This window comes from Podarcis erhardii (assembly GCF_964252035.2).
Source record: "Podarcis erhardii genome assembly, chromosome: 7".
Taxonomy (NCBI): Eukaryota; Metazoa; Chordata; class Lepidosauria; order Squamata; family Lacertidae; genus Podarcis; species Podarcis erhardii.
Genome location: NC_138511.1, coordinates 79,482,396 through 79,508,398, shown reverse-complemented (window position 1 = coordinate 79,508,398; position 26,003 = coordinate 79,482,396). Strand labels below are relative to the sequence as shown.

At 45.8% G+C, this 26,003-nt stretch overlaps 2 long non-coding RNA genes across 2 annotated transcripts; both read right to left on the bottom strand.

The window, feature by feature from the left end:
* Positions 1-7,548: 7,548 nt before the first annotated feature.
* On the bottom strand, positions 7,549-14,322 carry LOC309346286. Its single transcript, XR_014158567.1, has 4 exons — positions 14,255-14,322; positions 12,586-12,735; positions 10,443-10,589; positions 7,549-8,046 (listed from the first exon to the last, which is right to left on the bottom strand). It is a non-coding gene; the product is annotated as an uncharacterized lncRNA (long non-coding RNA).
* Positions 14,323-22,164: 7,842 nt separating this feature from the next.
* Positions 22,165-22,940, bottom strand: LOC309346704. The gene is made up of 2 exons (XR_014158734.1): positions 22,668-22,940; positions 22,165-22,623 (listed from the first exon to the last, which is right to left on the bottom strand). It is a non-coding gene; the product is annotated as an uncharacterized lncRNA (long non-coding RNA).
* Positions 22,941-26,003: the final 3,063 nt, after the last annotated feature.

Genomic DNA, 26,003 nt, shown 5'->3' with positions numbered 1-26,003 from the left:
GGCTAAGACAACCAAGCATATTCTTCAGTGCCTGACTACAGCCCTCCTTTGCTACAGAGATGTGCACAAACTGCTAGTACTATCAGATCCTAGGTCGATGGGAAGTTGTTTGGTCCTTGATGGATAAAGGCATATTCTGAGCCTGTTCCTCGGTCTTCACTCTTACTTGATGTGAGGGTCTTACTGAGTTGGAAGGAGCAAAATACGGATCAAAGTACAATAAAAGCCTCAAGGTACCGCTCAGGTGACTGCTCAGCTGGCAAAGCTGAACATAGCTCACGACTGTTGAAAGGTGCCAGGGACACACTGCTATGCACTGAATGACTCCAAGTTAATTATGAAAGCTAATTAAATCATTTCCCCCCTCCTTGTTCTAATTCTGTCAGATTGTTGGGACAGGGAGAGTTACTTTGACTCAGCTGATCTGTTTGCTGATGACTGTCCTTAGCCACATTGTCTTGAATTGAACCCAGCTAGCTGCTTATACCTGCTTCAAATCCCATTCTCCATTTTCAAAAGATAAGAAGAGCCCTGAAATACAGCAGCATCCTTCTTGGAGTGGCTGTTCAGATGTCCATGGGTACAGGACTATCATGACAGGAGGGCAGAAGGCCACTCCCACTGGGCCCTTATGCCTCTTTCCCTGGCTGGCAGGCTAGCAGAAGCTCTGGCTGTGCTCTTTTGCTCTTCAAGATATGGCAACACTAAAAGGCAGCAGTGATGGCCACCAACTTAAATGACTTAAAAAGAGGATTAGACAAATTCAGACAGGGCAATGTTACCCACAATGGCCATGTTCTACCTCTACAGTCAAAGGAAGTTTGCCTCTAAATACTTGGTGCTGGGAATAGCTGATGGACAGAATATTGTCGCAGTCTTGTCCACCTTTCAGTCTTCCCACAGGGATCTGTTGGGATGCTGGTATTGATGGGTGATTGTCTTGATCCAGCATCTGCAACTGATGTTTAAACTGGTGAGGGACAGCTTTTGGCCTATCTTCCTCTCTTTTCATTGCTTTGGACACAGAACAATACCCTCATTTCCCACTGATATCACCACCCAAGGTATTTTTTAGCCACATAGTACAGAAGGCACAGAGGACATTTTGCACTAAGCTGTCTATGTTGGGGTGTCCTTCCCTTTGCTTCATTATTTTTGTTAGCCCTACTTAGCAAAGCAACTCCTTCCTTGATAGCCAAAGGTGCTTCTCAAGTTTCCACCCGATCCCTCACCAATAAATATATGTGGTTGGAAGGATTAGAGGTGGCATAGGGATTTCAGCAAACTCCTATGCACCATTGGTGGAAGTAAAAAGGTAAAGGTACCCCTGATTCTTGTGTTCTAGTTGCGAATGACTCTGAGGTTGTGCGCTCATCTCTCTCTATAGGCCGAGGGAGCTGGCATTTGTCCACAGACAGCTTCCAGGTCATGTGGCCAGCATGACTAAGCCGCTTCTGGCGAACCAGAGGAGTGCACGGAAACGCTGTTTACCTTCCCGCCAGAGCAGTACCTATTTATCTACTTGCACTTTGATGTGCTTTTGAACTTCTAGGTAGGCAGGAGCAGGGACCAAACAATGGGAGTTCACCCCGTCACATGGATTTGAACTGCCAACCTTCCAATCGGCAAGCCCTAGGCTCAGTGGTTTAGACCACAGTGTCACCCGCATCCCTGAGGAAAACTAACAAATGATAATCGCTTCCAGTCCAGTGGCTAAGGCTTTGAAAAGGAGTCCTTTCAGTTGCCTCCTTTCCAGGTTAAATATACCCAACTCCCTCATCCATTCCACATAAGGCTTAGTCTTTTGACCCTTTATCGTTTTGGTTGCCCTCCTCTGCACACAGTCTAGCTTGTAAATATCCTTCCTAGAGTGCAGTGCCCAAAACTGTGGTGTGACCAAGTCAGAATAGAGCTGAACTATTAGTTCCCTTGATCTGGACAATATAAAAATCAGTTATAAAATAGTAGACACTCTCTCTCTCTCTCTCTCTCTCTCTCTCTCTCACACACACACACACACACACACCAACTTATAAAATTAAGTCATTAAGATTCTCATCGACCCCCAGAACCATAAACTCCTAGACCCTAGTAAAAGACTAATGTGAACATTTCTTTTTTTTCCTTCCAGATTTTGTTCATAGGAGACATGAGGGCTCCTTCACAAAGCCAAGTTACTGCTTACTAGGCTTTGGGAAGAATGCTGTTGGACTCTAGTACCCTGTCAGAGTCCTCACGCCTCCTGCTGTACATACATTTTGCTGCTCTTTCAGACCAGAAATCAGGGGCTTACCAAACCATTGCACTGTTCCCACACCTCTGTATTGTTTAGCCTGGAAAGTAGATGGGATCCTCCTTAATGAGGGTCCTGGTTGCACGCGGGCCCCTAAGGCACCCCCCCCCCCGCTGGGAAAGTTGTTGCCGGGCATGGCCAAAGCCTTAACCATTGGGTCCCAGGATCGTGCCAGGCTGTTTGGGCCAATCAGGCAGTTGGCGCAATTCCTGGGGCCTATAAAAGCAGCAGTGTGGCGTAACTGGGGGTACTTGCATCACGTTGCTGAACACCCGCCCTCCCTCCCTAATTTTAGGTGGTACTGCTTTGGCCTTGCTTTGGATTGGGTCGCCTGATTTGGAGCAGGGGCTGGGTAGGAAATTTTTCCATTTGGCAGATTGGATGTAGCCACTTGGTTTTCGCCTACCCCCTTAGCAATCGTCACAACTTTGTAAGGTTTGGGGGTTAGGCATTGGCTTATTGGAGTGTGTGGTAGGGGAGGTGCAGCCATCACCTACCCCTCCATGAATAAGGGTATTCCGGTAAAGGAATCTGGGGGTCCTGGATCTCATCCAAAGTCCTCTTAAGGGGCTAGGGCCATGCCAGGACCACAGGAACCCCGGGGTGAGCTACGCTGGTCTTCATTGATGTTGCTCCCTCATTTGGTGTTTACCCTTTCAGACTTCCAGCCAGAGAGGCAGAAGTCAGTTATAGTCTGCTGCCAAGCCTAAGCCAACACCACTCACTTTGCTGTATACAATAAAGCTGTGGCCTAAATTTTGCCCAGTAACTTAAACTAAAATTATGTGTCAGTGTGAAGTAATCTTCAGGGGAAGGGCTTGGGGGCCTTGAAGTGCAATCCAAACCAACTGTGCAAAGAAGAAACATATACTCAGGATGGTCCTCATAATAACATAGCAATCAAAAGCCAAGGAGGAACGAACCAGCAGGTGGCTTATGGAAGAAGAAGCTGACTTGAAGGGATTTATGGGCCTAGGAAAGGTAACCAAGGATTCCAACTGGGAAGGACTGGTCCAGTGAGGAGCAGGAAATTATGGAAGTAGTGAGTGCATGCTTTCCCAGAAATCCTATATTTTAATATTGTAACACAAAGCTCTTTTTTCATATTGGATGCAGCCAGGTGCCTCTTCCAGTCCAACCACACCTACATGTGTTCCTCCCTCGGGCTTTATGGTAAAACTGAGCTGGAAACAAACTAATCCTAATGAGGCACAAAGTAATCAACAATTAGCATGTCACACACATGCTCTTCCAACACATCAGGTAAACCTGGAACCTGCTCACATCCATGGGGCATTGACACCCTAATATTCTGGGAGTGGGTGGGGTGTTTCTAATGTAATTCCCACCACCACCCACACTTTGGTTTATTTTTATTAAATTTGAATGTTGCCCTTTATCTATTGATCTCATGGCAGTTTACAAGAGAAAAACACAAAGCACATAATGAAAACCAGATCGACCCCTTCTCACAAACCAATACCCCCCTCCCTCTCTGTGGGGTGTTGTTTGTAAGTTACTTTGAGCTGCCCTGGGCAAGATAGCAAGTAATTTTATTTAGTTGATCAATGATGATGATGATGATGATGATGCAAGCAACGCAAGCATGGCATCCAAAGAGAAACTTGCTTTTGCTGTGGCCCCCGAGCACCCATCTTGCTGGGGTGGGGACTTGTCCTCCCGCAGGGTGGGGCAGGCACATCCTTTGCAGGGGCTGCATCCAACAAGCAAGGTTTCCTCCAGTAAGGGGCAGGGGTGGGTTTCCAAAAATACCCTCTCGTGGAAGGAGCTCACCAGCTGCTTCCCCGATGGGACAGGGGTGGGAGCAGGGTGGGCTTGTGCAGCATCAGAACATCCCCTCCCATGAGAGGAGCTTGGGATGAGGCGGTGGCTGCTTGGGTTTGTCTCTGGCAGATGCCTCGGTAACAGTGATCGAGCAGAATTCTTTCCACAATCAGTAAGTTGTGATCTACAGGTTGGACTAGTGGAGCTACAGGAATGAAAGGGTTGTAGATAACATCTCCTCTTGTAACCTATTTCCAGTGATCTGACTTCTGAACAGCTTTCATCACCATTTTTAACACACATACACACTCCTCTCTTCCCCATTTTTCCCTTTTCTTTCTCCCTCCTTCCTTCCTTCTTTCTCTTTTTACTTTCTCTCAATTCTCCCCTTTCTTTTCTCCTCACTTTCCTGCTTTTATTGTGTTCTCACTTTTATAAATCCTAACAGCATCAACATTGCCATCATTATTGCTATTTATTTTATTTTAAATGCACCTCCTTCTACTCATTTATTTATACTAACAGAATTTCTAAAGGATGGAGTAAAGTCATATGTGTGTAATCACATCTAAGAAAATGTGGCATTTTCCCTCTCCATTTATTTCCAATGTTTCATTAATTAGGAAATCCTCTCACACTAAAAAAAGGGGGGGGGACACAAAGATGAGGCAATGCTAAGACATCTCAACCACATGATGATATGAAACATTGGACTGAGCTTTAAAAATAAAATAAAATGCTTAATGTGCTGCAAGTGGTGGTGGTGGGAAATCTGAACCTGGTTCCAGTAACCAGGTGGAGAGGTGGAGAAGTGGGCATCTCCCAGGGTGAGAGGCTGGGTGAGAAAAAGGAAAGCTCCAAGGTGAAAATGGGGGGTGCCTGTCATTGGGAGTCGGGGAATGTGCTTGTGACTTGTCAATGCTGTGACTTGTTTGCAAAGCATTTTGAGGATGAAATTGCTTTAATCCACTGGGAACCTGACTCAGCTGTTACAGCAGATGAAACTCAAGGAGTGTCCAGAGCACGGTCTAGCCCTGTTGTGTTGACTGAGTTTCAATTGGTAAGATTCAAGGACATTGCCCCTTGCCCCTCTTGTCTGAAGTAGCAGGGAGGGGACAGCTGACTGGGTCAGGGAGGTGATTAATGCCTCCTTGAAAGAGGGGGTGGTCCCTGTCTACTTGAAGGAGGCAGTGGTGTGCCATCATCACAGATGAGTTATGTGGATCCCCCCCCAAGTTATTTCATACTAGCCCTTGGAGCTGGGACATCTGAGATGGGACTTTTTGGGTAGAGTGTCATATGAGATATGTAGAGGGGTGGGGCATAATGAACTGACAGGAGGTAGTTTACTAATACTACTGATGCCTGTTGTATGCATGACCAAAGTATCCTGCCAGGCTGCTCAATCAGAGGAATTGGGGGGGGGGCAGTGTCTATGGCACCCTGTCTGAAGGTAACTAGGAGAGACCTATAGACCAGTTGCCAAGCCCATCTACTTTGGGAGGGACCGGCTCCCTCAGGCATTTTAGGGGGTGGGGAGCGAAGACTCCTTGCCACCTTGGAGTTGCCTCCAATGTAAACTGGTGTTTGTTCAGTGAAGGTCACCGTGCATATCCTTTCTCTAAGGTATTGGCTAAAATTTAAAAAGGGGATGGAGGCTGCAAGGAGATTCAGATTTTTAATAATAGAGAGACTCCATCTTGGAATAAGAAAATACTACGCATTATTGATGATTATGATCTTCCTTGAGATATTCTTACTGTGTTAGATATTGAGGTGACACCTTGTCATATGAAATTTCATATTTTAAAGCATGATTTCATGGTCAAATGTGCTCCTTGGCAAGTCTGTCCCTAGACATGTTGGCAGATGAGGCAAACCACAAAATAGTGCCTCCCCATTCCAGGGAAGAAGAGATGAGTGCAGATCGACATCCGGAAGAATGTGAAGGGTGGGGAATAAAGATCCTCACAGGAAACAAGCATAGGAGGAGACCAGCAGTGCCTACTATTGGCCAAGAGGCCACTGAAGAGGCAACCTGATTGTGGGGGAGGGGCAAATCTGGTCTTTAAGAAGCGCACTGTGGCTGTTGTTGCCACTGTGTCAGCAGCAGGGGCAAGGAATTCCTTGGAGGTCAGATCTGCTGCCCCTATGGATCTATCCTCCTAAGATGGTTGCCTCACCTTGCCTCATGGGGACCAGCCTGTGTTGGAGAAACGCCCGACCGGGACGCCGGGGCTTCTCTCCGGTGGTCACTCTCTGGCTGGAATCCTCCCTCAGTCTAGAGCAGGGGTCTGCAACCTTTAAGACAAAAAGAGCCACTTGAACCAAAGAAAAAAAAACTGGGAGCCGCAAAACCATTGCGACATTTAAAACAGTGGGGAGTGTCGGGGCACACAATGCGCCTCCTCCCCTCACTAGTATCCACCCTGGAGCCATGGCAAAGGTGTAAAAGAGCCACATGCGGCTCTGGAGCTGCGGGTTGCTGACCCCTGGTCTAGAGAGACCGATGATAAGCGACCCCTTCCATCTGAGAGGAGCACATTCACTTTCTCCTGGCACCGCATCACAGAAGAAAGAGGCAGTCCGTAGTCTACTGCTACTTTATTAAGACTGTACAAAACATGTCTGTGCTCCTGAGCAGTACAGCACGAGAGTATCTGACTCGACTCTGCTTCTACACAGAAGCGAAAGACAACTCTCAGTAGCTCCACCCGGGTACACTGAAAACTGGCTGAGACTTCCTGTCTCACGCTCAGAGACATCACATGATGTCAACAATGTAGCTGCTTGCTCGCAGCTGGTGGGAACTGAAATCCCAACTGCCTGCAACTTGCTATGCCAAACTAGCCATTCAGCCCCCTCACTATGTAAGCACATCACAAATACCAAACGGGGAAAAGCTTTTACAACTCTGTCATAGTTGAAGGCTGCTCTCTCTGGATCCCCCATGTAGTTTGCCTACGTAAAGGTGAGGGGCCTGAATATTCACCCAACTACTTACTGGTTTGTTCCATCTAAGAGGACTTAAGAGAAGCTTTGTTAAAATATTTAAATCTCCCACTTGAGAGATGGATTGGTTATATGATTAACTATTTATTAAGGGACAAATCCGCTTACCCCTCTGAAAAATTGATCTGTTTTGCCTTTACAGTTACGATTATAAGGAGAAAGGTTTGTAGGGATCAGCACTATTTTTCTAGATTTGCAGGTGCCAGAGTTCATCACGTTCACCACGAAGTTGTTCCTTGTTCTCTTAGAATGGCAATGGCACTAACCTGAGAGGTGCCGGAGCTGAATTCCACTGAACTCTGCTTAAAATATGCCCTAATTTAAATCTTTCAAAGGAGAAACCTCTTATCTAAGGAATCATCTGATTTGAATAATGATTTTAGCTGTGCAATGTAGTTTATTTTGTTTTTATTCTGTTTTATGTATTGCGTCTTTTGTAATCGCCGTGGCTAAACCAATAAATGATAATTACATTTGTATCTGAAAGAAACAGATCTGAGAACCAGCATTTGATTCTCCATAACCATTTATTTTGCATTGTAATCGTCATAATGAAAACTTAACTGTTTTTTAATGATACACAACAGGATTCTTTGAAGTTAGAATCCACAATTCCCATATTCTGACCTCTTTTCCTCTGCCCCTTGCTTCCCTTTACTTCAACCAAAAGCAAAAAAGAAAGAAACAGAGATCCTGAGTCCTGAATTTTAACACTAGGCTTCCAATTCCCCCTTTTTGCAATTCATTTTGGAATACATAAGGAGGAGGTCTACACTTTCCCATTCACTCTTCATGTTCAGGCTGGTGTGAGATTCGTGAAGCATTGTAACAACCTTCTTGGGTAACAGAAAGAACAAAGTTCCCAGCTCCGAACACCTTTCTTTTATTTTTCCTGATGGCACAAAAATCTGTTGTTCCACAACCTTGGAAAGTGAAACTGTAGACCTGAAAAAAATCTGGGGGGGGGGGGGGAGAGAGAGAGAAATGTTGGCATTAGTCCTTTACTCAGGGACTAGGAGATGGTTCCTGTGGTGGTGAATGATAATTTTAATAAGTTAGTTTTTAAAAGTGTATATTTAAGAAATCTGAGAAATATCATAATTTCGTCAGAACATGAATATACAAAATTTTCAGCATTAGAATTTCAGGTAAAAAAATAGATCAGATATAATTTAAAATTGCTATCATACCCAAAGGACTCTCAAGACACAAAGAATATTTATAAACAGGTTATACTTACGTACTTTTCGCACCATAACACTCACTTTTTTCCTCCTAGAAAGTAGGGGGAAATGTCTGTGTGTGTTATGGAGTGAATGCCTACGGATGGCGGGGGGATCTGCTGCAGTCATGAGCAGAGGATCCATGGTTTCCCTTCCTTCCCTCCTCCGTGGCTCGCTTTGAAACAGCAAAGCGGTAGAAGAGCCACTGAGTTGGGAGGAGGGAGAGAAGCAGAGCCTGCTTGCTTCAAAGTAGCAACGCGGGAGAGGAGAGGAGCCACTTAAACAAGTGTAAGTGGCTCCTGTCCGGTTGGCTCCTTTAAAGCAACCATGTCCCTCTCTCCTCCCCACTCAGCTCGCTAAATCGCAGTGAGGTTTTTCAGATCGCTAAGCCGGGGAGGTGGGAGAGAAGCAGAGCCTGCTTGCTTCAAAGGAGCAAAGTGGGAGTGGAGAGGAGCCTTCTCCTCTTATACCCCTCTTCTGCATTATTAGCAGCATCCCTCTCCACACACCCCCGCATGTTCCTTCTCCCCTTTTAGCAGCATACCTCTCCACACACCCCACACATGTTCCTTCTCCCCTTAAACCCCTCGTCTGCATTATTAGCAGCATCTTTCTCCACACACCCCACGCGTGTTCCTCCTCTTACACCCCTCTTCTGCATTATTAGCAGCATCCTTCTCCACACACCCCAGGCGTGCTCCTTGTCCTTGTCTCCTTGCACTGGGTCACCCCAAATTCACCATCAGATCACATAGCATGTCCATGGCTACAGCTTGCACCAAAAAAAGCACGCACCCACTATTGCCTGGGGCCACAGTGGTGCAAAAATGTGGTTACAAAGCATGGATCCACATGGATCCTCAGGATTTTTGCATTGGGCTACCCCAAACTCACCGTCAGATCACATGTCTGTGGCCACAGCATGAACCACAAAAATCATACATCCACTGTTTCGTTTAGAATATATTTTTTCTTGTTTTCCGCCTCTAAAAACTATTTGCGTGTTATGGTCGGGTGCGTGTTATAGAGCGAAAAATATGGTATAAGATATAATGAAATCAGAGAATTTGAAAACAGGCCTAAATCAAATTCTTGTGGGCAGGTGATTTGCAATAAAATACGAGGAATTCTATCCCTGCCATCTCCTGGGCATATTAAAAGTCACATGCTACGGCCACACAGCAAGATCTGAGAACAACACTCCCACCTTGGTGTCTGAACCTTGAGTGAACCTGCCATAAGTCAACAGGGTGATCCAGCAGAAAAAAAGCTGGAGTTGCACTTCATTGTCTCTCAGGATTGTTGGGTGCCAAGTGAGGCTCCCTCATTGCCCCACTGTGATCTAAGTATCCAGAGAATCCTCCTTTTATTTTACCATATCTAATTTCATGTTAAACGCATCAAACATAAAGCAGATGAAAAAGGCGAATCCCAAGAGCCAATCAGGTACTCATCTCAGAATTCTTACTCAACCCTTAAAAGAGAAAATAGCAAAGCCAAGGCTGTAAAGGGCAGCAGAAATAAGAGAAGAAAGAATGTAGGGTAGAAGCATCACAAATGGCCTGGAATCTGCCTCTGTCCTTCTGAGGCAAATCAGCCATATGCCCCTCCCCCATTCATTCCAAATTCCCTCCCAATGTAGCATTATTCCTGAAAAATATGCTGAAAGGATGGTTTCAGGTTAAGAACGGACTTCCGGAATTAATTAAGTTCTTAACCAGAGGTACTAGGAAATCCTGTTAATGAAAGACGGGACTCCCAAGTGCCATCTGGTGTCAATTTGTTATAATGCATATAAAGCGCTTTATCTTTATGAATGTAGCTAAATCATGACATCAACAAAATAATGTATGGTTGTAGAAAGGAACATATCCTCTCTCTCTCTTCCTCCTTTTGTGTATCCCCTAAATGAATTCTGAGGGTTTTCCCAATTCTGTGGAGCAGATTTTGGGAGGATTCAGAGCACATACATGAAGAAGAGAGAGGAAATTCTCTTGCACAACTGTAAATCCTTGCACTAATGGTCTGAGTTAACCAGATACTGCTCATTGTCACAGAATTTAAGGAAATGAAATACATTTCTTTTACATAATAAATATTTGTTTTGAGCAAGACGGTAGCAATGTTACCTGTACTGAGATCAACTTTAAATTGAATGCACTGGGTCTCATTCTCAAGGCAGTTGATGGTCTTCTCACTTTTACACATTATTGTTCCTTTGGAAAAGCAGGATGGGCACTGCAAACCATTTTCAGCCAGCGTGTTGCGATCAGGAACTGCCAAAATCAAAAGTATAGTGAGCATGTTGATGTTTTTCTCTTTTTTTGTATCTCTGTGTTGTATTAATGGAATCCACCCTAGGGCCTTCCAGTTTTGGTGGGGCAGCTGCAAGTACTCTTGGATAAAATATAATCTAGACACAATCTGGGTTCAGGGCTGAGGATGGGACAAAGTCACCATTGGTCTCTGAGATGAATGACCTTTACATAAAGGGGAGTGGGGGAGTGTGAACTTTCTTCCCTTCTCAGTCTCTCAGAAGGTTTTCCTGCCATTGATTATGGTGTAGGCTGTATGAAAATGGATGCTCTTTGTCCCTTATCTTTGTACAGAGATTCTGTCTGTCTTCTGCACTTTAGCAATGAACTAACTGTCACTTTCTGGGAATTCCCTGAGACCTCCAGGTACAGGGCAGTATATAAATTAAATAAATAACAATAATAAAATAACTGCCAGCTTAGACAGTGCTTATTTTGTCAATTAAAAGACTGACCAGAAGCAGTTCAAGTGTCTGGATAAGATAGGTGGGTTGTAAGGCCCGTATTTGGAGCATCTAATTGAACGTTATCTTTAAGGGACCATAACCTATTTATGAGCTGTTCATGCGCTTAAGTATCCAATTATATTGCTTGAAATAGATCTTTGATGGCTAATTATGCATAGGGAATGTTATAAAGGCATCTTGAAGATTGTATTCTTGGCCCCGATTTTTTTTAGACTTTTTTTTACTTATCCACTTGGTTAATTAACATAGGCAAAGTTCCTCAATTGACATAACTGACACTTCTTTAGACACTTCTAAATCCTCGGAAATCAACATGACTTATGCCAGAAGCAATCTACTTCTGAGGTAACCATTTTGGGGAGGTGGGTCATTAAAATAGCAGATTAGCACAGCAGCACATCAAAGGAATGGAGGCTGCTCCCTGTGTAGTAATAAAACCAGGATTGGGTTTTATTAGAAAATGAGGGATGTGACCGTTCTCAGGAAAAGACAAACTGCCAAGGCAAGGATGCTGCTGTGTCTATGAGAGGGACAGGACATCTTCTGGTGGATGTCTTCATTGTAGGCCTCAGGTTGTATATATTGATGCATAACCATATATGATAAAGACACCACAGTGCATTATGGTCCCACAGGAAACACAGAGCCTGGGTTACAGCAGGCCTGGTACCCATGGAATCTCACATCACTTGGATATAGGGGCGATATGTAACCATATCTTAACATACAGTAAAAATATGGCTGGGACAAGGGGGACTAGCACTGTGCAAGATCAAATCCTTCCACCTATCAGAAGGATGATCTGATTCTGCATGGTGCTGCTTTGAGGGGCAGGAAGAAGGAGAGGCCTGGTTGGAAAGGCAACCCATCCCTTCTCTGGCTGACATGTCTGTCAAGTAAAAAATAAAGGGACCCCTGACCATTAGGTCCAGTCGGGAGCTATTCTGGGGTAGTGGTGCGCATCTCGCTTTATTGGCCTAGGGAACCGTCGTTTGTCTTCAACCAGCCTCCGGGTCATCTGGCATCATGACTAAGCCACTTCACTGAAATGCCGTGTACCTTCCCATTGGAGCAGTACCTATTTTATCTACTTGCACTTCATGCTTTTGAACTGCTAGGTTGGCAGGAACAGGTACCCAGCAACGGGAGGTAACCCTGTCATGGGGATTCGAACTGCTGACCTTCTGACTGGCAAGCCCTAGTCTCTGTGGTTTAACCTACAGTGTCACCCATGTCTCTAGCTAGGTCCCTCTTTTTCACAGTTTCTCCTCATGACTGCCTCCCCGTCCTGCCTGACTCGCCATCCCTTGAGAGCCCCTAATAGTCCTGAGCTGCTCAACCCAACCTGTAGCCACCTGGGGCTGTCTCACCCCATTTGAATGAGGCACAGATTCTCTAAGTACTGCTGATTGACTAAGGATCCAGGCCGTGGCCAAATTCAGTGCAAAACCCTAACATGTTAATGATTCTAAATTGATGAAGAAACGTACGGCTGAGAAATGCATTGTTACACCAGTCAGTCTTGCAGCATTGCATCTTCATCTCAAAGAATTTACCATCCGCTGCAGTGAAGCTGTAATCGCCTGATAAACAGATTCTGGATGGCGAGCATTGATTCGAAAGTTGCTGTTGGGATTTCCCTATGAAAAAGAATTTGAAAGAAATATCTAGATATGAAGGTTTACTGCTGCTAAGACACATTCATTGTAATGGTTCCAATTTTCTGTAAAAGATGCTTGCCAAGGATGGGTTGAATAATAGTGAGTGTAGAGAAGCCAATATAACTCAGATGATACTACCCTTACCTCTCAGAAGTAATAAGAAATAAACCTAGATACTGCGGATAAAACAATGTGACCACCTTTTAATCTTCCCTGTATTTCTCTTTTATTTTGCTTTTGAAAATGATTTTGTGGGTCTTCGACCGAAATAAATAATGTTCTTGTTCTTGGCAGTATCAGTTGCATTTTCAGCTGAATTTCGGAAACCACTTCAAGCAGCCATTGTTAAGAGCTATTTCAATGGCTTTTGCTTGATTTGCTCAATGCAAACAGCTAGAAGTCTGTAAAATTTGATAATCAACCCAATGTGCAATGGGGCGTGAATAATTTTGATTGCAACCGTAGTTTGTAAACTATAACCAAAGCTTTCAAAGCTTTATTACGATCATAGACCAGAGTAAAAGGCATTAAATTTGGAATGAATGTAGAACTTCATTTCAGGTCCAATCTACAGCATGAAGAATCATGGCTTCTTCCATACTTCTGACAATACATGTGCCATATACTGCATTCTCTCTGCTAGTCGATCATAACCATTTACAGGGCAGGAAAATACTTCCCTGAGCTCCTGTTGCCCAACCCAAAATACTTGGCAGAGGTTTAAAGACTGTCTCCAAGCAAATCTAAAAAATGTTGTATCAACACTGACAACTGGGAAACACTGGCCTGTGAGCACTCCAGTTGGAGAACAGCCATTACCAAAGGTAATTACCAAAGGCTTTGAAGTCACTTGAACTCAGGACGCAAGGGAGAAACATGCTAGCAGGAAGGCACGCTTGGCAAATCCACACCTTGATCAACTCCTGTCTGGAAACCAATGCCCCCACTGTGGAAGGACATGTGGATCCAGAATTGGCCTCCACAGTCACTTACGGACTCATTGTTAAAACCGTGTTTATGGAAGACAGACTTACTCAGCTACAAGTGATCGCCAAGGAAGAAGACTTGGCAGTGCACTTCAACTGCACCAACCTCACTGTCCCATTTCCCCTCTCCCTCTAAGTATGTAGCAATGATGTAGGAACAGATAGTCAAGTGAGCACCACTATCCCACCCAGAATAGCCCCAATGTATTTTGGCACCTGAGGCAAAACACAAAATGGTGGGTAAATATGTACATCAAGATGGAAATCTGATGCTTGTGATCAGGTGACTTTAGATTCCCCATTTTCAAATGTTAGTGATTCCTTACTGCAGGATTGAGAAGCTGTGATCCTCCATATGCTGCTGGACTACATCTCCCATCATCTCTGACTGGTGGCCAGGATAGATGAGGCAGATGGGAGTTCTCATTCATCTACAGCTTATGTGCCACCGCTTCCTTACCACTAATTTAGTAATTCCAAAAACAAAAGACAAAAAACCAGATAAATCTTACATATATTTGTACGCAGAACACTGGCAACACAGACATCTTGACGAAAGGTGCAATCGGCTCTTACATTGCCAGCAAATGTCAGTGCAGTCTTGTTAAATCCGTATCTGCACTTCAGAGGCAATGCTGAGGACAGGAGCAAAAGATTAGTTCATGGATTGTTATTATCATTATTATTATTTGGTTTTGTGGTTTCCTTCGTTTGACACAGAGAAGGAGGTGAGAGTGAATTAAATCTTTAAAATGAAATGGGGTTCAAGTTAATAAGAGCTTTCAGTAAAAGAAAATGAATAAAAGCCATTGGCCAGAACACTGGTTTAATTATTTCCAAGAGGTAAACCCTCCCTGTCTGATGGCCCATTTTTTCCTCCCATCCACTCTATTACTTCAATGCCTTTTTCCCCTACTGTTCAATTACAATCTTAGATGTGAGCTTAGATAAAGGAGCAATGGCCAGATGAGCAGGAGGAAGACTTATCCCATCATTTAGGTATGAAAAAAAGCATTGTGGAAACTGGGTACCCTCTGCAGGAATACTCTGTCCCATCACTGACCCAGACCTGTTGGAGAGCAGATTTTGCATTTCAACCAGTTTTAAGCAGAGTTAAATGAACAGGGTTAGATCCAGGTTAAGAGAGTTGGTCTTTAAGGGTTCTAATAGCTATGCTAGGGCAACTCACCTATGAAAAATGTTGACGATGTTCTTGGGTTTTTTTTTTGGGGGGGGGGGTTAGGACAGTTAAGAGGGGAGAAAGAGGGGACTTCCTGGAAGCACATACTGTTCTGCATGACATGGACAAAGTGGAAATACAAACATTTTGATCCCTCTCTCATAAGACTGACAATGCTACCAACTTGAATGGCTTCACAAAAGCTTCACAAAAAGGTTTAGAGAAATGATGCAGAATTAGGCTACCAGTGGCTACTAAACATAGTACCTTCAGTTACTAGCATATTTCAAACATCATTGCTCTTGGCTTCTATTTTTTTTTTTTTTGTGTGTGTGTGTGTGTGTGTGTTTTGTTTGTTTGTTTTCTGCACTTGCCTCCAAGCAGCTCAAGGCTGTGTACATGGTTCTACGCTCCCCATTTTATCCTCACAAGAACCCTGTGAGGTAGGTTAACCTGAGGTATAGTGACTGGTCCAGGATCCCCCAGTGAGCTTTGTGGCTGAGTGCGGATTTGAACCCTGGTCTCCTGGATCCTTGTCTGACCCTCTAATTACTACAACATACTAGCTCTCTTAAATTCAGCTCTCCGGATTTCTCTGTGCTTCTAAATATTATTTCTGTAAAAGTTCCCCATCCTACTGGTTCCTACTTACCTGGAGAAAGCAGGGCCAAGAGGAGGCATGTGCTCAGGAGTGCCTTCATCATTCTAGAAAGAGAAGTGATGCACATAGAGGCTTACTTGGAGGGATTTATAGGTTACGTGTTTGCGCTGCAAACAACACTTGGGGACAAATGTTCAGTGAACTCTGGGAAGAGGAGTTTATTTTTCCCTTTGGCATAACGACATAGAGAAAATGATGACCTTCAAATATCACTGTTGACATTGTCTGAATTATTTCACCACAATCTCATTAGTTGTCAACAGGCACTTTTCAAAATTTTTCTTCTATACAGTTACCGTATTTTTCGTTCTATAGGACACACTTTTTCCCTCCTAAAAAGCAAGGGGAAATGTGTGTGCATCCTATGGAGCGAATGCAGAGGGGAGGCAGGCGGGAAAAGCCCCCAAGAGCTGCACACAAGCTCCGTGCGCTCTTGGGGACTTTTCCCCAGGAGGGAGAAGGGACTGCCTGGCCGCACCAGTCCTTTCTCCCACCTCGTAGAAAAGCCCACAGGAGCCACACACACTTTAAAGAGCGTGCAGCTTCTGCCAGTTTTGCGAAAAGCCAGCAGAAGCCGTGCAGCCCCTTTAAAGAGCACACGGCTTTTGCGGGGCCACTCTTGGGGGCTTTTCCCCGAGGAGGAACAAGGGACTGACTGGCCGCATCAGTCCCTTCTCCCTCCTCGTAGAAAAGCCCACAGGAGCCTTGCGCTCCTTAAAGGGTGCGTGGCTCCTGTGGGCTTTTGCGGGAGATGGGGGAATTCCCCCACCTCCCTCAAAAGCAGGGAGAAGGTCTGGGAGAAGCGCATAGGCTGCGCACTTCTGTTCGCTTCTCCCCAAACTGTGGGCTTTTGCGGGAGGTGGGGGAATTCCTCCCCCCCTCCTGTAAAAGCAGGGAGAAGGTCTGGGAGAAGCGCACAGACTGCCGGCAGCTTGTCCGCTGCTCGCAGAGATGGGGGGAGTGGGGAAATCATATTTTTTTCCTTGATTTCCCCCTCTGAAAACTAGGTGGGCCCTATGGTCAGGTGCGCCCTATGGAGCAAAAAATACGGTAATATAAAATTTTAATTCTGACGGTACCCAATAAAGGAGCTGAGAACCAAAAAAGGCAATGGCAAAGCCCGGAAGCCACCTACAAGAAACCCCCTCAATGCAGTCTCCATCTAAGGATTCCTCTTCTAAAGAAGAGAAAAGCCTGGATACTAGATCCATCCCAGCAAGGCTTCGAAGTATAGGATGAGCTGTGGTTAAAATGTTGACTTCATTTCACGTGGCTGCAATGGAGGTTTCAACCAGTAAAACTGATCCACACAGAAAAAAGGAGGGTGACTCAGTGGCAGCAAAGCAATCACTTCTGGGGCAGGCAAGTAAGGCTAAGGTAGAAAGCAGAGTGATACCTCTGGATACGAAAACTTCTGGCTACGAATGATTTGGGTTACGAACTCCGCTAACCTGGAAGTAGCTGCTCATGGTTTCAAACTTTGCCCCAGGATGTGATGGCCTATGCTGCACCTTTATGGGCTGCCTTTGCAAACCTCTCACCTTTAGAGTCGCTTCAAAGCCAATTCTTACGCCGACTTCTAAAATTACCAACATGCGTAAGTAATGCGGCTATTCGTTTAGAAATGAAGATCCCCTCAGTGGAGTTAGTTCTATGGAGGAGAGTTTTGATTTATTGGATATCCCTATGGCATAAACTCCCAAACCACTATCTCATTCAATGCATGTGGCGGGATGACTTCACAAATTTGTGGTCAGGAAAAATCCATGCCAAATTGCTGTCCTATGAGATCTCGCCCACTGAATTGCTCAAACTGGATCTAAATGTGCATAAATCAAAGGCTGGATGATGTGGAGCTATACCAAAATTACTTAGCTGGTGGTGGAGTCTGCTCGCCGTTAAATTTTGGCATAATCCCTATCTACCATGCTCCGTCCTACTTAACATCGCTTATGGCCGCGTCTCACCGATATGCCTTCATTAGAGCTAGGTTCAATGTTTTTCCAACAAATGTCCTGAGACATAGATTCACTAAGGGCCAAGTCCCTTCAATGTGTGCTTGTGAAATGAAAACATCTGAATCTCTACAGCATGTCATGTTTATCTGCCCTATGTACAGTTCAGCTCGTGCTAGTATACTAAACTCCATAATTCAGCCTATGGCTGACAAACCAGTAGACCTACAGCTTGCCTGGGTTCTTCAAGATGTGGATTCTTATATTACCCTACAGGTTGCTAAATTCCTAACAGCCGTCCTCTCGTATAAGAGACGGAATGGAATGTTAGCCGATTATTGATAGTTATAAGAATTTTCTATAATGACATCAGATATTGATTTTAGTGTAGTGCCTAAATCTTAATCTTATTTTTTTCTTTTGAATTGCTAATATCTGTCCTTGTGAGCTGTGAATTGTGTTATATTACTGGTGGCTTGTACGAGTCCACTGTTTTATTTCATTTGATATATTTTGTTGTGTTGTGCTTTATGATGGGCGTAAAGCCGAATAAACATTTTCATCATCATCATCTTCACCTCTGGATACGAACACTTCTGACTACGAATGATTCGGGTTACGAACTCCGCTAACCTGGAAGTAGCTGCTCATGGTTGCAAACTTTGCCCCAGGATGTGAATGGAAATCGCGCGCAGCAGGAGGTCCCATTAGTGAAAGTGCGCCTAAGGATAAGAATGAATTAAGTTCTTAACCAGAGGTAACACTGTAAGGTAATTTCCATAGTTCCAGTTACAGATAGGTAGCCGTGTTGGTCTGCCATAGTCAAAATAAATTAAACTGTGTATCTGAAGAAGTGTGCATGCACACGAAAGCTCATACCAAGAACTAACTTAGCTGGTCTTTAAGGTGCTACTGGAAGGATTTTTTTTTATTTTGACTGTAAGGTAATGTTACTGCAGGACCACAAACAGCTCCAAATGAGCAACTTGTTCCAAGAAGGCTGCAAAGTCAATTGAGGCCATGTGACTATGTTCATCATTTTTTTGCCTTCGCTTACTGAGTTGGAAGGAACAATATACTTTTTCTCTTCTTCCAGGCTACTAATCAAAGTGCAATCAAAGCCTCAGGGTACTGCTCAGGTGACTGCTCAGCTGGCAAAGCTAGACATAGCTCAGGGCTGTTGAAAGGTGCCAGGGACACACTGGTAGGCACGTAATAGAATACAGTGACTCTAAGATTATTACTGAGAGCTGATTAAATCATTTTACTGAACTTTGCCCCTCCTTGTTCTAATTGTGTCAGATTGTTGTGAAAGGCAGAGGATACTTTGAGCCAGCTGATTTGTTTAGTGATGACTAGACTTAGCCACGTTGTCTTGAACTGAATCCAGCTACGTAGTTGTTTATCCCCGATTCAAATCCCACCCTCCATTTTCAGAAGACAAGAAGAACCCTGCAGTCTAGCAGCATCCTTCTTGGAGTGGCTGATCAGATGTCCATGGGTACAGGACTATCATGACAGGAGGGCAGTCGCCCATTCCCCCTGTTCTCCCCGAGCAAATGGAAATGGTATATCCATCAAATTAATTGCCACTGATAGCCTCTTCCATAAATGTGACTAGTCCACTGTTAGGTCTATCCAACTGTGGCTGTCACTGCTGATGTGGGTTATCTATTGCTCATTAATCCATATGCTCAAACATTGCTCTAGCCGAGCATCGACCTCCTCCCGCCCCTTTTTCTGACTTCAGTACGTAATTACTTTATTCTTAGCATTTCTATAACCACTTTTTTACCTTCTCTCTTATTTTTATATTTCCCTTTATGAAATGTAAATCAGTTCCTTATATTGTCATTACAAAACATTTCAACTCACAGCTGCAAATGTTTTCAGATATTTACAATATTCTTTCATATATAATACAAATTTGCTCCAGTCCTTTTGATACAGTTTGTCGCGCTGATTCCGGATCTTCTCCGTCAGCTTTGCTAACTCAACGTATTCCACCATCTTACTCCACCATTCTTCCAATGTTGGAATCTCCTGTGATTTTCATTTCTGGGCCAGGAGTATCCTTGTGGCCGTTGTGGCAAACATAGATTCATCTCCAATTAGACCTAACAAAAATTTCCGATGTCCTGGAGAAGGTAACCTAATGTTGCTTAATTATTTTGCTTGTGTTTAGTAAGTTAAAGAAAAAAGAAAAGTATTCTATTTAATGATTAACCCCATAATATCACAAATATTTTAGCTGAGATAGTTGAAAGGAGGGATGAAGCATGCTTAGTGCAGTTCAGAAGCTATGTGCTGTATAATATTTTATGCAGTTCATAGTTCAATCATGGAACTCACTTCCATAGGAGGCAGTGATGGCCACCAGCTTAGATTACTTGAAAAGAGGATTAGACAACCTCAGGCAGGGCAAAATAACCCACAATGTCTATGTTCCACCTCCAGTTTCAAAGGAAGTTTGCTTCCTTCCTTGAAAGCGAAAGATATTTCTCAATTTTCCACCCCATCCCTCACCAATAAATATATTTGGCTGGAAGGATTGGAGCAAACTCCTAGGGATTTCAGCACACTCCTATGCACTTTTGGTTGAACTAATAACCATTTATTTCAAAGGGATTCCAGTGCAATTCTATACCTGTCTATCTAGATGTAAGTGCCACTGATTTCAATGGGTCTTACTCACAGATAAGTTTGTATAGTTTTGTATTGCAACTTCCTCAAAGTATACTTTGGAGTTTTGGTTTCTCTGGCACTTCCCTTTATCTCCACTGCCTCAAACGCTTTTCCAGTTGAAATAACTATTATAATGCTTCACATATCTAACACCAGCCTCACATTGGTGGGTAATTATGGTTCAGCATAAATCTCCTCTTTGTGAATTCAATAATTCATAGCAATGTGAGGGTGATTCCTAGTGGTGAGAGTCAGGCATTTGGATCCCTGTCTCTTCCTCTCTCTCTCTCTCTCTCTCCCCCTTTTTTTGCTGTTCATGGAAGGAAATGGGATGCAGTACACAGAGAAAAGAGTGCTGTCTATCATTGTGGTTATTATGATAAATATAAATGATTGTGGCAAATAAAAAGTTGTTTCTAAAATGTGTATCCTTCAAATCAATAGTTTGGAATGGGGAAGTATGGCATTTCCTGATATAAAGCATCAAAGTTTTGTTTTTAATGTAAAACTGCAGGCAAGCAGAGATTTGACAGTTTTTGAATGCATGGTTATATCATCTAAGCTCAATACAAGATGAAACATCTCTCAAATAAGTGAAATGATAAAAGATTTAGAACAGGTGGTGAAAGAGACTTGCTGGGCCTAACAATGTTTGTATGTCCAGGTACCTTAGCCTTTTTAAAACACAACATACAAAAAGTCATATTCAAAAGGCAGTGGACGTTTACGCCAATCCTATGGGCCTCCAGCTCTGACCATTTTGCTTTGTAAATGTTCTCATATTCTCCTTATACTTCAAGAGTCCATTCACCTTGGAGGCAAATTTATTTTAAAGCTGATTTAAATGCATACGCCTCAGGAATGGCTACGGAATTCCTTAAGCTGTCCTGGGTTGTGCCTTGATTCCAGGGTGTCCTGATTTCTCCCTGCCAGCAGAGAAGGGCCACGGAAGTAGCTCCTGGGGTGGCAGCAGCATTGGGAAAGAGACAGGAGGGCTGCTTTCCAAAGCCTAGTTAGTGCTTTAAAGGCTTTGTGGGAAAGGCCGTTTGACTCCAGGATCCTGTCAGAGTCCTCACACCTCCTGCCAGAAGCACCTCCTTTTGCTAATTCTTTCAGATTGGAAGAAGGGGCTTACCCAACCATTGCACTGCTCCCACACCTCTGAATTGTTTAGCCTAAGCAGTAGTCAAAACCAACTCTTCAAGGAAGAAGCATATACTCAAGAAGACCCTCATAATGCCTGAGTGATTAGAAGCCAATGAGGAATGAACCAACAGTTGACCGCTGGAAGAAGAAGTTGACTTGGAGGAATTCATGGGCCAAGGAAGGGTGACTAAGGATTCCAATTGGGAAGGACTGGTCCAGTGAGGAGCAGGAAATTATGAAAATAGGGAGTGCATCCTATATTTTTATATTGTAACACAAATCTCTTTTTTCATATTGGATGCAACTCTGTGGGAGTCAGCCAGGTGCCTCTTCCAGTTCAACCACATTTACACTCTCAGTAAGCAGGTACTTTTAATAAATGTGTTCCTCCCTCAGGCTTTATGTTAAAGCTGAGCTGGAAACAAACTAATGCTAACGAGGCACAAAGTAATAAACAATTAGCATGTCACACACATGCTCTTCCCAGAAATCAGGTGAACCTGGAACCTGCTTGTATCCATGGGGTCCTTCAAGTTTACACTGTCAGTTTTGTAACATCAGTACGGTATTTTGTTTTTAATATAGTTATGATAGCTATTTCCCCTCCAGTATGAGAACTAGTAAGCCTCTGAATATCTGTTGTTGCATATCCCAGCGGAAAATGTGATCTATAAAGGGATACACATGCATTGATAGTTACCACATCCTCTTTGTGGGTCACAAAGTAGTGTTGTCCGTTATGCATACTGTCAGAGTTGCCCTAGGTCCCAGCTCACAAAGGACCAACGCCAGATCGTTGTTATATGAAACAGTCTTTATTTAAGCTCAGCTTCGCTTTTACATCCGCGGCGCACAGCTCTACGTCTCAAACTCTAGACCGCCGAAGCTGCGTCTGAGTCTCCTCCCCCCATACACCAGTTTAAGACTCTAGCCTTGCTCCACCTCTTCCTTTGCTCTTTCCTCCTCTGGGTCCGCCTGTCCGCTGGGGTCTTGCCCATCCTAGACTCTTCTGACGCTGAGTCTCCTAATTCTTCCCCCTCCCTCCGGCGGGCTTTAGGACCTGGTTCCCACTCCGGGTCATCAGCTGTATATTTGAACTTGGCGCGCGCGCCCAGCCTGACACCTTCCTCCTGACCGTAACACTGCTCCTGTCACTACTTTCCCCTCCGGGGATGCTAACTGGGTCTGACTTCCCCTCCATTCCCTCACTCTCCGACAGGGGCGTGGCCAGCCCTGACTCCTCTTCCCTCCCTGCTGGAGCGGACACTGGCTCTGACCCAAGGGACTCTTCCCCCCACTACGCTCTGGTGGGGAAACTGGTCCTGAACTCCAGCTACTACTTTGGGAGTCTCCGCTGGCCCCTTGCTTCTGGTGCGTCCCCCCTGGGACCCCCCTTTCCCTGGCCGTCGGCGCCCCCTTCTGGGAATCTTCTGATTCACTGGAGAGGCTTATGGAATCTCTCGGGTCACTGTCATTCTCTCCTCCGCTACCCTCAGATTCCTCCCCTTCGCTCTCCATTTCCTCTCTCCCCTGTGGCTCAGCTCCTGAGCCCCTGACATCCATCCCCCCCCTCGAAGCCCCCCCTTCCCCCTCCCCCTCTTCGGGAGTGGGTTTCGGGTGCTCCAGTACTGTGGGGGTGAGCGCGGGATACCGTTCTGTCCCCCTGGCATGCAGCCATCCAGCTGGATCCGGCCAGCCCGTAATCGGCTCGTCGGCGTCGATCTCCTCTGCTTCCATCTCTCTAGAGTTGTGCTCGAACCCAGGATCCTCCCCCAACACGTCCATGTCCTTCCCTCCCCCTGTCTCCTTGGGCGAGGTTGCATGAAAGAGTCCCCTGCTCCGCCCCACCTCCGGTTGATCTTCCCACCAATAAGAGCGGTCTGTGCCAAACCTCGAGAGTGATCCCTTTGGGGAGCTCGATTCTGGTGCTGTTTCCTCAGCTAATGAGAACCCCTGGAACGTGCTGGCGGAAAGTGTGGGTGTGAACAGCCAGTCGTCGAAAAAATCTGCCGGCATAGGTCTGTGTGGGAAGAGTGCATGGAACTCGTCTTTGAGGTAGCGCTCCTCCAAGGCATAGTCCGGTACCCACCTGTTGGCGCTGGCTGGGGTACCTTCCTCAGCGAGGAGATCTTCAACGCCCTCTTCCCCCCATCTCGAGTCTAAAATCTCCGTGACCTCGTTGAGTGGCGTCGCCCTCGGTGACCTCTCCCCTGTTGGTGATTTGCTCAGTGGGTCTGGTGCGTCCCTTGGTGCCTGAAACCTGTGGGGTTCCTTGTAGGGTGTGAGCACTGACCTATGAAAGACCGGGTGCATTCTGGAGCCCTCCGGGAGTGTCAACCGGAAAGCCACTGGGTTGATTTGTGCCTCGACCTGGTAAGGCCCTAACTGCTTGTGTCTAAGCTTCTTCTTAGCTAACGTTCTGGCTGGCACTGCCTTAGCTGCTAAGCAGACCCAGTCCCCCACCTGGATGTCTTCCCCGACTCTCCTGTGCCTTTCTGCCTGCATTTTGTAGGCGTGTTTTGCTAGTTCCAAGTTCCTTCGGAGTTGCTCGTGGACTTCCTGCAACTCGGCTGCCAAGTGCTCTGCTCCCTGTGGCTCCCCCTCCCCCTTCGTCTCTAATCCCGGGAAGGTTCTGGGATGCCGCCCATTGTTGGCGAAGAATGGCGTCACCCCTGTCAATGTGTGCTTCGTGTTGTTCTAGGCAAACTCGGCCAGCGGTAGGTAGTCCACCCAGGTCGAGGGTTGTTGGTTCGCATAGCATCGCAGTTACTGCTCCATGATGGCGTTGACCCTCTCTGCTTGTCCGTTGGTCTGCGGGTGTCGGGCCGACGCTAAGTTGATCTTGACGTTCAGGATGCCCAGCAGCTTCTCCCAGAAGCTCGAGACGAATTGGCGACCGCGGTCGGACAGGATGGACCTCGGTAAGCCGTGAACTCTGAACACGTGGTCTATGAACAGCTTGGTGGTCTGTTCCGCTGTAGCCACCTTCGCGCAAGGAATGAAGTGCGCCATCTTGGTGAACAGGTCTACGACCACGAGTACCGCTGTTTTGCCTCTTGAGCTGGGCAGATCTGTGACAAAGTCCAGGGCTACTTTCTCCCACGGTTCAAGCGGCGTTGGTAGCAGTTCCAGCAGTCCCGCCGGCGCCCTGTGTACTGGTTTGGCCCTTTGGTATGTGTCACACCGCGCGACGTAATCCTTGACTTCTCCTCTCATCTTGGGCCACCAAAAGTCTCTGGCTACTAATTCCGCTGTCTTGTCTTTGCCGAAGTGCCCAGCGCTGGGCGCGTCGTGTAACTGCTGCAGGACTTTCGCACGGAGGTCGTCTCCCGGCACGTAGAGAGCCCCTTTGCGGATGAGCAGTCCGTCGCGTATCTGGAACTCGTCGTCCTTCGCTGTACCTCTTTGCACCTCCTCCATCTTGGCTTGTGCGAACGAATCCGTCTGCAGCGTGCGACGAACCGCGTCCAGGTCCATGGTGGCTGAAGCGCACGCCCACGCTTTCGGTGCGAAAATGTGTTTGGCCGCCACCGGTGCCGCTTCCTCAAGATACTGCGGCTTCCTGGATAGTGCATCCGCCATGACGTTGTTGTCCCCCGGGATGTATTCTATCCTGAAGTCGAAATCCGCAAAGAACTCCGCCCAGCGGATGTGTCTCTGGTTCAGGAACAGCGCCGTGCGCCAGTACTCCAGGTTCTTATGGTCCATGCGGACCTGCACTGTGTGTCTGGCTCCGATGAGGAAGTGCCGCCACGCCTTGAAGGCTGCATGAATGGCCAGCAACTCCCTGTCCCAGATGGTGTAGTTCTGTTCCGACTTGCTAAGTTTCCTGGAGTAGAATGAGCACGGCCTCCAGTCCCCTTGCTGGTCTTGCTGTAATAGGACTGCCCCCACCGCTCTGTCCGAGGCGTCCGTTTCTGCCTGGGACAGAACTGACATCCCGAGGTCCGATCGGTAGCCAGTAGAAGGGAAAGTCAAACTGGGGGTCATTTGAGCTAAGCGTCGGACCCACGCCGCTCACCCCAGCAGCTCCCCGAAAGCTTGCCGGCCCTGGTCCCATGACAGGGATTGGACGGCACTGATCCCATGACAGGGATTGGATGAAATTGTGGCAAACCCCAGGATTCCTTTAACAGAATTACCTTCAGCGCAATAGGAGGGGCAGGCACAGCCTATCCTGGCCCCTCCACCACCAGCATTTTATAACCAATGCCTAACCACAACCTTACAAGTTATGACAAATTGTTGAGTAGTAGGCAAAAACCAAATGGCACAGCCAATCACCAAATGGCAAAATTCCTACTAGGCCCCTGCGCCAAGGCAGACGACCCCATGACAGGCAAAGCAAGGTCAACCGGAAAAGAGGGCGGGCGGGCGGGCGGGCGGGTGATCCGATGCACTCTGCAAAGAGAAACCAGAGTGCACCAATATTTAAAGACTATTGTCCCACCCACCCAATTTGCAACATACAATTTCCCCAGCAACCCGGTTATCCAATCACAATGGCAGAAAACCCCCCACATAAAAACAGTTAAAAAGAATTTAAAAATATAACAAATACAATTAAAAAGCAGTTTAAAAGAAGTCAGTCCACAAATCTCTTATGGTACACAAATATGGGGATCTCCTCAAAA